The sequence below is a fragment of the Macaca nemestrina genome, chromosome 8, assembly GCF_043159975.1.
Source record: "Macaca nemestrina isolate mMacNem1 chromosome 8, mMacNem.hap1, whole genome shotgun sequence".
NCBI lineage: Eukaryota > Metazoa > Chordata > Mammalia > Primates > Cercopithecidae > Macaca > Macaca nemestrina.
In genome coordinates, this window is record NC_092132.1 from 41,604,366 (window position 1) to 41,616,397 (window position 12,032).

At 35.7% G+C, this 12,032-nt stretch overlaps 1 protein-coding gene and 1 pseudogene across 47 annotated transcripts in view; both read right to left on the reverse strand.

The window, feature by feature from the left end:
* The window catches only part of LOC105476014 (regulating synaptic membrane exocytosis 2), a 763,868-nt gene that overhangs the window by 435,279 nt on the left and 316,557 nt on the right, over positions 1-12,032 (reverse strand). The window lies entirely within an intron of this gene.
* LOC112425651 (small nucleolar RNA U3) lies at positions 2,769-2,866 on the reverse strand (annotated as a pseudogene).

Consider the following 12,032-nt stretch of genomic DNA (forward strand, 5'->3'; position numbering starts at 1 on the left):
TTTAAAAACTTCTATAACAACCAATGAAATTACAAATAGGACAATATGAAAGCAATCAATGACAATGATGAAAAGCAATTCTAGGTGTTCATGGTAGAAACGTAATTACCTTTTGGGAAAGCAATTAGACAGTAAGTCTTAGAAAAGTTGATACATTTTGACACAGTAATTAAACATCAAGAAATCTTTCAGAGTGAAATCCTGAATAAAAGAAAAGGCTTAATCAGTAAGAAGCAGTAATAATTGATAATAATTAATTTATTATAAGTTATTATTTAATTAGTGTTTGTTATTTGCGAGGCCATCTTCTAAATCTTCATAAAATTCATTCCCACATTTTTTATTTTTAGTTATATTTAAAATTATAAAGCCCAAAGCAATTGCTGTTAACATTTTGCTACAGTTTCTTTAGAGTTTCTTTAATTCTTCTTTCTATGCCTTTTTATTTCTTATATGTAAAACAAAAACAAAAAGTATAACTGTATTTTTTTCACTTAATATGGATGAAGGCAGTCAAAAAGCATTATTCTAATATCAAATAACTGAAATTATAAAAGCAGCCAATAGAAAACTAGGGTTTTGCTTTATGTGCCAGATTTTATGAACATACCTAAAATGAGGTTAAGCTCTATTCTTCTGATTACCATAATCTCATACATATTTGGTTGCTTTTGTTTCTTTTTCACTTCAATTATAGTTGCACTAGAAGTAGACTTAGTGCTGAATAAGTGTAAGACATAAAGCTATCTATTTCCTTCTTTCTTTTTTTTTTTTTTTTTAGACAGAGTCTCACTTTGTCACCCAAGCTGGAGTGCAGAGGCGCGATCTCAGCTCACTGCAACCTCTGCCTCCCGGGTTCTAGCAATTCTCCTGCCTCAGCCTCCCAAGTAGCTGGGATTACAGGTGTGTGCCATCACACCCGGCTAATTTTTGTGTTTTTAGTAGAGACAGGGTTTCGTCATGTTGGCCAGGCTGGTCGATGTAAAGCTATTTCTTAATGGCAATCCTCAAATGTCTACAGATGTGTAGCCAAGGGTAACCACAAACAGGATTCAAGCAAAATAGGTAGAAGCAGTTTGAGAGTTTCAAACAGATGCTAAGAGACTTCTGATACATCAGAACCATCTGTAAGATTTTACGGAGTAAAATGTCTAGCTGATTGAGTTAACAAGGCTCACCTGCATTTCTGGAGCTACATGTAGATTGGACAGTACTATCAGGCTGTGAAGATTGAAATTCTTACGATGATTCACCTGGTTGTACTCTGTTGCTGATAACGGTCATTTACACCAAGACAGAAAATCATCAAGTCTAGATTTTTCGATGTTTAATAAAAAAGATGTAAAAAGAGATATTTATAAAGTAATATTATGTATGAGAGAAAGTAGGGAAACATTCTTCTGAGCTAGTAAGAAAAAAAAGCAGCAATTTCAGATCTTGAAATACATTTTAGAGACTTGGCATTTATTATTTCTGGATATAAAAGTCAAAAAGGAATTAATTTCCTGATAAAAATGTATGGAGAGGGAGGACACATGACACTAATTAATTAGCAATAAATAAATAATTCCTTAACAACAGCATTAAGGACCTAGATGAGCTCAGAGATCCTAATTTGTTTTCACTACAGCAATAGTTTTCTCTGGCAATACTTAGCAATCTGGAGACTTTATCAATGAAAATACCCTGTGCTCTTTAAGTCCTGCTCTGTAAACTACACCTAGCATTCCTGCCTGTTTCAAAGCTCTTCCTTCACTGATGCAGGAAGGTTTTATACATTGTTTTGGTATTTTAAAAAAAGGAAAAGAAAGAAATTTCTGAGTAAGTTCACTTCAGATACACTTATTCTATAATTTTATTTTTGTCAAAATAACAAGTGTACCTTCCAGCAGCTGCCTGGTTTAAATTTTCCAACTTTTTAATTAAGGTTTTGCTCTTGAACCATTTCATTCCCACAGTATACAGCGAATACACTGAACTGTCATTGCCTTAAAACTAACTGGAAAATACCTCAGTATTATTTCCTAAAGTTAACATATGAACGAAAAGTATCCACGAGAAGTTCCTACATATGTGCAACAGAAAACATGCACAAAAATGTTCACAGCAGCACTTTTACAGTGCCAAAAGCATGGAAACAACCCCAACAATCTCTCTGTGGGAGAGTGGATTAAAAACTGTGATACACTCAAACTCTAAAATATTATAAAGCAGTCAAAATAAATGAATTACCACAACCCACAACAATATGAATGCAATGTAAAATTAGTGGGAAAATAGAAAAATGCCTTTTTATAAAGATGAAATAACCAATGATTTCTAGAAATACATATAAGAAACCTGTATAAGAGAAAAAACAGGAATGATGAACTTGGGGCGGAATATCATGATAGCCACAAACTGAAGGAGTCAAGGAAATGATTGCCAAGGTTCTAGCTCTTGCTTGATAGGGTAGTTTCATGGATGTTTATTACATTATGAAATAATTAACAGGTTCCCGAGTAGCTAGTATTAGGTTTGTCTTCTGTTTATAAACAACTGTAAAACTGGGCAGAATATGAAACAATCACTTTAATGTGTTGGACAAGACAGAACATAAGGCTAAGATTCTTAAGAAAGCGGTAAGCTTCACATTAGCTTTCCACCTGGAAACAATCTTCCAACTGTAGTATTAGGAACTGGAGTCCAAGCAGAAAGCATTGGTTTCACAGAGCATAAGAAGCACAGTCTGGTGTTAAAAATAGAGATTAAAATTCAGGCTTGTTAAGACAGCTAGAATTTTGTTTTTGTTTTTGTTTTGCTCTACACATTCATAGAAACTTCTTTAGTAATGAACTGTAGAAATAATCCCTGAAAGTATGGTCTTGGCAGCTAGAATTTTTGATGCAAAGTACTAGGACAAAAGAGAGCTAAGTGAAAAAGCTCCAGAAATAGGAATAGAAGTTTTGCTCTGTTCCTGCCCAGACTCTAAGCAGTACATATGCAGGCTATCTGGAGCCTGGCAGACTGCACCTGCTGAGGGCTGAAAGTTGAAGAGAAATTTCAGAAGTCACATCCTACTATAAAACTCTCTGATCAAGCAAGCTTGGAGAGATATTTGTGAAAAATTCCGGGGCACTTTTGCTTACATGTAGTTTAAACCTTGCTAGCAGAAAAGGAAGTGAGAAGGATTTCAAGCAGGTGAAGGATCTGATATGCTATTGCTGGCTTTGAAAATAGAGGGAACAAGGCCTGGCGCAGTGGCTTATGCTTGTAATGTCAGCACTCTGGAAGGTGGAGGTGGGTGGATCTCTTGAGCTCAGCAGTTTGAGACCAGCCTGGGCAACATGGTGAAACCCCATTTCTACAAAAAATACAAAAATTAGCCAGGCATGATGGCTTGTACCTATAGTCCCAGCTATTTGGGGGCCTGAGGCGGTAGAATCACTTGAGCCAGGGAGGTCAAAGCTGCAGTAAGTGGAGATACTGCCACTGCACTCCAGCCTGGCCAGATCATGGGAGGGAGACACACTGTCTCAGAAAAAAAGGAAAGAAAGAAAGAAAGAAAAGAAAGAAAAGAAAGAAAAGAAAGAAAAGAAAGAAAGAAAGAAAGAAAGAAAGAAAGAAAGAAAGAAAGAAAGAAAGAAAGAAAGAAAGAAAGAAAGAAAGAAAGAAAGAAAGAAGGAAGGAAGGAAGGAAGGAAGGAAAGAAAGAAAGAAAGAAAGAGAGAAAGAAAGAAAGAAAGAAAGAAGGAAAGAAGGAAAGAAGGAAGAAAGAAAGAAAGAAAGAAAGAAAGAAAGAAAGAAAGAAAGAAAGAAAGAAGGAAGGAAGGAAGGAAGGAAGGAAGGAAGGAAGGAAGGAAGGAAGGAAGGAAGGAAGGAAGGAAAGAAAAGAAAAGAAAGAAAAGAAAGAAAAGAAAGAAAAAGAAAGAAAAGAAAGAAAAGAAAGGAAAGAAAGGAAAGAAAAGAAAGAAAGAAAGAAAGAAAGAAAGAAAGAAAGAAAGAAAGAAAGAAAGAAAGAAAGAAAGAAAGAAAGAAAGAGAAGAAAAGAAAAGAAAAGAAAATGCGGGGCACTATGAGGCAAGTAATGTTAAGAATCCTCTAGAAGCTGAGAGCTGTCCCCAGCTAAGAGCCAGTAAGGAAACAGTTACATCAGCACATAACTGTGAAGAACTGGGTTCTGGCAGCAATCTGAATTGTTTGGAAGTACAATTCAGATAAGTGCCAATGCTAGTCCACACCTTGATTTCAATCTTGTGAGACACTAAGCAGGGAACTCAAACAAGCCCACCTGGACTTCTGACCTACAGAACTGCAAGACAGTAAACAGGTGGAGTGTTTTAAACCACCAAGCTATGGTTATTTATTAGACAACATATAGTGCATTTGTATTAAGTGTTTTATAAAGTAATGAATCTTCTTTGTATTAACCGTCATGAAAAACTATGTAGAGAAAATTAAAAGATTCGTGCGTTCATGCAGGTGAACAATTCCATATAATCTGTGCACTGTACAATCAAACCGTGGTACCACTTTTCATCGAAACTGCTCATCTATACATTTGTTGCAACGCCAACACTAAAAAATACAAATAAGAATGTCCTTAGTTGTGTGTGTTTCATGGGAAATATGGTAATATTTTTTAAAGCACACATTTCTCTATGTGTATTTTCATCATCAGATTTACATTTTGTGCAAATAGTTTTTATAACAAGCTGTTCAACTTCTCTAGAAAAGGTAGTGTGTCCTATTTTTATGTTCATCATGTTTTGTTCTAAAATTAAGATATAACTCAGAAAGACCCAAAAAATTATTGTAGAGAAACTTATTGCAAAAAATACATTGTGTGGCATAGGAAATTTTATTTATTTATTTATTTAGAGATGGGGTCTCAGTCTGCCACTTAAGCTAAAGTGCAGTGGTGCAATCATGTCATGGCTCACTGCAGCGTTCAATTCCTAGGCTCAATGATCCTCCTGCATCAGCCTCCCAAGTAGCTGGGATGACAGGTGCACACCACCATGACTGGCTATTTTTTTTTCTTTCTTTCCTTGTTTTTGTAAAGAGGGGGATCTCACAATATTTCCCAGGCTGGTCTCAAACTCCTAGCCTCAAGGATCCTGCTGCCTGGGTCTCCCAAAGGGGTGGGATTACAAACACCACGCCCAGCTGGAAAACATATTAATTTAAAAGATCAGCCACAATTTTAAGTAATTATCATAAAATTCTTCAGCACACACTTTGCATTTCTTATACTGTGATGGACACCAGTTGAAGATCAATTGATCAATTAATTTCATCTTTAACCTACTCATCCTCACTACAACCCTAAATCAAATTTCCTTTAAAAATTCCCTGTGAAAATTGTCTTTGTAATGGATGCCTACCCAGTTAGAAGGTAATGAAAAAGTACGATAGATTTTTGTCTCTTCATTTTATCTTATCAGAAGTTTTCTTTTAAAATTAGATCAGTCACATCGATCTTGCATTTTCTGTGAAGAAAGCCTTTGCATATCTTGCTCATGTTTTGTCATTAGCAACAGTCACTAGAATCTAGATGAAGTAGTAAAGAAAGAATATTTAAACATTATATATTCTTAGTATACTCTGATAATATAGTGATTATTTAATTAGGACATACAGTTCCAAATCAGCCACTGAACAACAGGCTAACCAATGATATTTAGAAAAGCGCAACAAATTATAAAGAATGAAGCTGAGGATTACAGAAGAAGCTACATATATAATTCCCACCAGCAAGTATAGGATCAATACAACTTAAAATATAAAAGAACAGATTCCTTTTTTGATAATGGCCAATCAGCCTTGCTCAAGCTAACCTTGCCAGAGATGGTAAGTAAAAATCCTGGACAAGGTATGAACACACAACTATTTGAGGCCCTCAATAACAAAAAGACAAAAAATACTGGAGAGCAATTGATTCTTGGAGGAAGATGACACCAAGTGAATTTCTCATTTTTATGATTTTAACCAAATTCAATCAATACCTGGAGGCTAAATATATGTTAGAAAACTCAGTCTTGGCCGGGCGCGGTGGCTCATGCCTGTAATCCCGGCACTTTGGGAGGTTGGGTCAGGCAAATCACAAGGTCAGGAGTTCAAGACCAGCCCAGCCAACACAGTGAAACCCTGTCTCTACTAAAAATACAAAAAATTAGCTGGGCATGGTGGCACGTGCCTGTAGTCCCAGCTACTCGGGAGGCTGAGGCAGGAGACTCTCTTGAACCCGGGAGGTGGAGGTTGCAGTGAGCCAAGAACGCGCCACTGCACTCCAGCTTGGGCAACAGCGTAAGACTCCGTCTCCAAAAAAAAAAAAAAGGAAAAAGAAAACTCAGTCTTGGCCAGATGCAGTGGCTCATGCCGTAATCTCAGCAATCTGGGAAGCCGAGGTGGGCAGATCACTTGAGTCTAGGAGTTCAAGACCTGCCTGGACAACACGGCGAGAACCTGTCTCTACAGAAAATACAAAAATTAGCTGGGCAGGATGGCACATGCCAATAGTCCCAGCTACTCAGGAGGTTAAGGTGAGACGATTGCTTGAGCCTGGAGCAGGAAGTGGCAGTAAGCCGAGACAGTGCCACTGCACTCCAGTCTGAGCCTACTGACTTGAAAAACCTGAGGAAGGAGTTCGAGCAAAAACAGACTGGAAAGTGAGGGAGATATGACAAAAAGAAAGTTAAAGAAAGAAAAAATAAAATTATGTGTATAAAAAACACTGCCAAAATCTCATGCATACACAAGAAGACTTCATGGAGCTCTGCTGAGCATAGTGGTATGCCCCCTACAATCCCAGTACTTTGGGAGGCCGTGGCAGGGGGATTCCTTCAACCCAGGAGTTTGAAGCTGCAGTGAGCAATAATTGTGCCACAGCACTCCAGCCTAGGTGACAGAATGAGACCCCCATTTCTTAAAAAAAGAAAAAAGAAAAGATTTTTAATTTACAAAAAATAGAAGCTCAGATAAAATTAAAACAATTAAATTACATTTTAAGCTACTGTCATCTCAAGGGAAACAGAGTTAATAGCTAAAGCTCAAACTAACTTCTTTTAAAAATAATCAATGCTGTCTCTACAAAAAATTTAAAAAAAAATTGGTGCATGCCTGTAGTTCCAGTTACTCAGGAAGCTGAGTATATAACAGAAGATAAAGATAAATTTTTGAAAGAAACCAAAGAAAGCAAATTAAATACAGAAAGACTATCAAGTGCCAATGACTTGTCATCATGAACTCCTCATCAAAAATTTATGAAGGCCAGTTTAAACTACAGAAACATAAATTTAAAAATAAACAAAAAAGACTGTCAACAATAGAATTCTATTTCCACCAAAAATATTCACAAAGAATGAAGACTAAGTAAAGATTTTTTCAGGTAAAAGCAAATGGAGATGTGAATATCTGCATTTCAAGTAATACTAAAGGGTGTTCTCCAGGCTGAATAAAAAGTCTATCAGATGGAAATCTGCATCTTCAGAAAAGAAACTTAAAATGAGGAATATGTGAATAAATGTAAAAGACTACTCATTTCTCTTGATTTGTTTAAAATATGTAAGACTGTTTAAAGCATTTCACATAAAATGGCACAATATAAACACTAAATAGATTGTGAATGATTGTAAATAGATTGTGAAAGTGCAACCAATAAGAACTAATGGTAAAGAATATATGTAGCTAATAAGCAAATAGGTAAATAAAAAATTGCAGCCATAAAAAAAGAATGAGATCATGTCTATTGCAGGGACATGGATAAGCTGGAAGCTAATATCCTTAGCAAATTAATACAGGAACAGAAAACCAAATACTACATGTTCTCACTTAAAAGTGGGAGCTAAACGATGTGAACACATGGACACACAGAGGAGAACAACACGCGCTGGGGCCTTTTGGAGGGTGGAGGGTGGGAGGAGGGAGAGGATCAGAAAAAATAACTGATGGGTACTAGGCTTAACACCCAGGTGATGAAATAATCTGTACAACAAACTCCCATGACACAAGTTTACCTCTGTAACAAATCTGCACATGCACCCCTGAACTTAAAATGAAAGTTTAAAAAAATGAGTTCCACAACGTATTCATATAATTCAAAAACATGGCAGGAAGAAGCAAAAATAAAAGTGGAACAAAATCCATAAAACAAATACCTAAATTCAAATATATCAATAATTATATTAAATGTTAATGAACTAAATACTCTATGTAAAAGGCAAAAATTGTCAAAGTGGATGAAAAAAGTAAGAGCCAATTATGCTCTTAAAGTGATAAAAGATACATTTTATATTAAAGTCACAGATACATTGACAGTAAATGACTAGAAAAAGACACACTAGAGAAACAGTATGCATACATGGTTATATTAATATCAAATAAGATGTTTTTGTTTTTGGAACAGGAGCATTTTTCACTAGTGAGACAAAAAAAGGAAAAGACATAGGGTGCTGAGCTATCCTAGTGATCTCCCTGACCACCTTCAACTAAGGGTTAGACCCATGAGACAAAAACAGGACTCTGAGGCTTTTTGTGAGTACACAGATCCAGCTGAGGCTGAAACTAGTACTATCAGTTTTGTTTTGTTTTGTTTTCAGTTACGTGAACTGATAAATACTCTTTTTCCTTAAGCCATTTTTAGTTGGGTTTCCCATTTCAGCGAAAGAATAATCACTGGTCAGGACTCTACCTGAGCCTCACTTTCCTTAATGGTATAACGAAACTTGTAAGTTAATACTATTAACTACCAAAGACAAGCTTACAAAAATTAGACTTCATATCATTATGAAAGCAAAAAGCAAAGGAAGCAAAGCAAGGTGTGAAAATTCTCTGGAGCTCCTCTGTGTTCAGAGTAGGCCAATTGGCTGAGGTCAGTGCTCAGTGAAGCCTAGGATCTGGCTTGGACTATTCAGAGTTACACAATTAGAAAGGACCACTGACCTTGAGTCACTCTGAGACTGGTTTTTCTCCAATGAGTGTTCCCTGACACTATGTGTTATTAGCCACGCAGAAGGAAAAGAAAAGCCCTCTTGCAAGTCAAAGATGAGGCTTCTCACCGCTTTTCTCTTTACTTTGATATGTGTCTTTTAAAAAAATCATTGACTATTCATATTTGGAAGGGGGAGTAAATGCTGTAAACTAAGAATAAACATAGAACAAGTACAAAAAAACATTAATATTAATAAGACTTATACACAAACAGTAATACCAAGGAAACGAGAAACATTTCACAAAGCCTTTCCTATAATGTCAATTAATCAAGAAAACATAGGCCAGGCATGGTGGCTGATGCCTGTAATCCCAGTACTTTGGGAGGCCGAGGCAGGAGGATCACTTGAGCTCAGGAGTTCGAGACCAGACTGGGAAACACAGTGAGACCTCATCTCTAGAAAAAATAAACAAAATTAGCCAGGTGTGGTGGCTTGCACCTGTAGGCCCAGCTACTCAGAAGGCTGAGGTGGGAGGATTGCTTGAGCATGGGAAGATGAGGCTGCGGTGAGTCAAGGTTATACCACTGCACTGCAGCCTGAGCAACAGATCAAGACCCTGTCTGAAGAAAAAAAAAAAAGAAAAGAAAACATAAATATCACAAATGTGTAGATATCCAGTAACAGAGCTTTAAGGCACATAGAGCAAAAGCTGACAGAATTAAACAGACAATAAATTCTATAATCATAGTTAAAATTTTTTAACACATTTCTCTCAGCAATTGAGAGAAAAAATAGGATAAAAAGTCATTGAGACATAATATCTGAACAACACTATTAAACATCATGACATAATTGATATTTATAGATCACAACATCCAGCAAGTACAGAATACACATTCCTTTCAAATACATGTGGAATGTTCAAGATAGTCCTCACAGTGGGCAGTAGAACCAATACCAATAATCTTAAACTGATTGAGATTACACAGGTATGTTCTCTCTTTAGAATAAAATGTCATCATAAAAAATAGTAAGATATTTCTCTCACCAGAATAAAATATTATCATAAAAAATATTTTTAAATTAAATCTTTAGAAATGACCACACTTTAAAATAATTCATGAATCAGAAGAAATCATACAGTTCCACCTTCCGAAGCTTTAAAAAGAAGAGGAAATTAAATCCATAATAAGTAGAAGAAAAGGAGTAATTAAGGCAGGAACAGTAATCATTGAAATGGTAGATAAACAAGAGAGAAAAGTAACAAAAAAAAAAAAAAAGATGATACACTCCTAGGTAAACTGATAGGCAAATGAGAGAAAGATCACACATCACAAAATAACAGTATCAGAATAAAATAAGGGTCATCACTATCAGATCCATAGATATTAACAAGATATAAAGAAATATGAAATTTATAACAACAAATTAGTCAACTTAAATAAAAATAAAAATTTACTGAAAAACATAACTGACCATATTGAGAAAGATTGAACAGAAAATCTCATCAATCCTATCTTAAAGAAATTGAATTCTTTTTAAAATTTTTAGTATTTTTGTCATCATATTGTTATCATCTTTTTCTTTCCAACTTTAATTTTCAGTTTGGGGGTACATGTGCAGGTTTTTTACATGAGTAAACTTGGGGATCTGGTATATAGACTATTTCATTACCCATGTAATGAGCATAGTACCTGATAGGTAGTTTTTCCATGCTCATTCTCCTCCTATCCTCCATCCACAAGTAGACCCCAGTGTCTACTCTTCCCTTCTTTGTGTCCATGTGGATTCAAGCTTAGCTCCGATTCATAAGTGAGAACATGCAGTATTTGGTTTTGTGTTCCCACATTAAATTGGTTAGGATAATGGCCTCCAACTCGATCTATGTTGCTGCAAAGGACATAATCTCATACTTTTTATGGTTGTATAATATTCCATGATGTATACGTATATTTTCTTCATCGAGTCTATTATTGATGGACATCTGAATTGATTCTATGCTTTTTCTATTGCGAATACTGCTGCAATTAACATATGCATGCATGTGCCTTTATGGTAGAACAATTATATTCCTTTGGGTATATACCCAGTAATGGGATTGCTGAGTTGAGAAATCTCCAAACTGCTTTCCACAGTGACTCAACAAATTTATGTTCCCAACAACAGTGTATAAACATTCTGTTTTCTCCACAACCTTGCCAGCATCTGTTATTTTGACTTTTTAATAACAGCCATTCTGACTGGTGTAGATGGTATCTCATGCTGGTTTCTGATTTGCATTTCTCTAATGATTAGAGCTGTTTAACATTTTTTAAACTATCAACAGTATTTTGCACAAAATTAGCCAAAAAAAAAAAAACACGATTCTTAAATTCACATAGAACCAAAAAAGAGCCCAAATAGCCAAAGCAATCCTTAGCAAAAAGAACAAAGCTAGAGGCATCATCACACTATCCAACTTCAAACTATACTACAAGACTACATTAAACCAAACAACATGGTACTGGTACAAAAACAAATATAAAGTCCAACAGAACAGATTACAGAACCCACAAATAAAGCCACACAACTACAACCATCTGATCTTCAACAAAGTTGACAAAAAAAAGCAATGGGGAAAGGGGACTCCGTATTCAATAAATAGTGCTGATATAACTGGCTAGCCATATGCAGAAGATTGAATCTGGACCCCTTCCTTTCACCACCTACAAAAATCAACTTAACACGGATTAAAGACATAAATGTAAAACCCAAAACTTAAAAACAAACAAACAAACAAACAACAACAAAAAAAAAAAAAACAGAAAATACCATTCTGGACTAGGACCTGGCAAAGATTTCATGACATAAAGGCTCCAAAAGCAATTGCAACTGAACCAAAAATTGACAAGTGGGACCTAATTAAACTAGAGAGCCTCTGCACAGCAAAAGAAATTATCAACAGACACCTACAGAATGGGAGAAAATATTTGTAAACTATGCATTTGACAAAGGTCTAATATCCAGAATCTATAAGGAACTTAAACAAATTAACATGCAAATACCCAAAACTCCATTAAAACATAGGCAAAGCACATGAGCAGACACATCTCAAAAGAAGACATACATGCAGCCAAAAAAA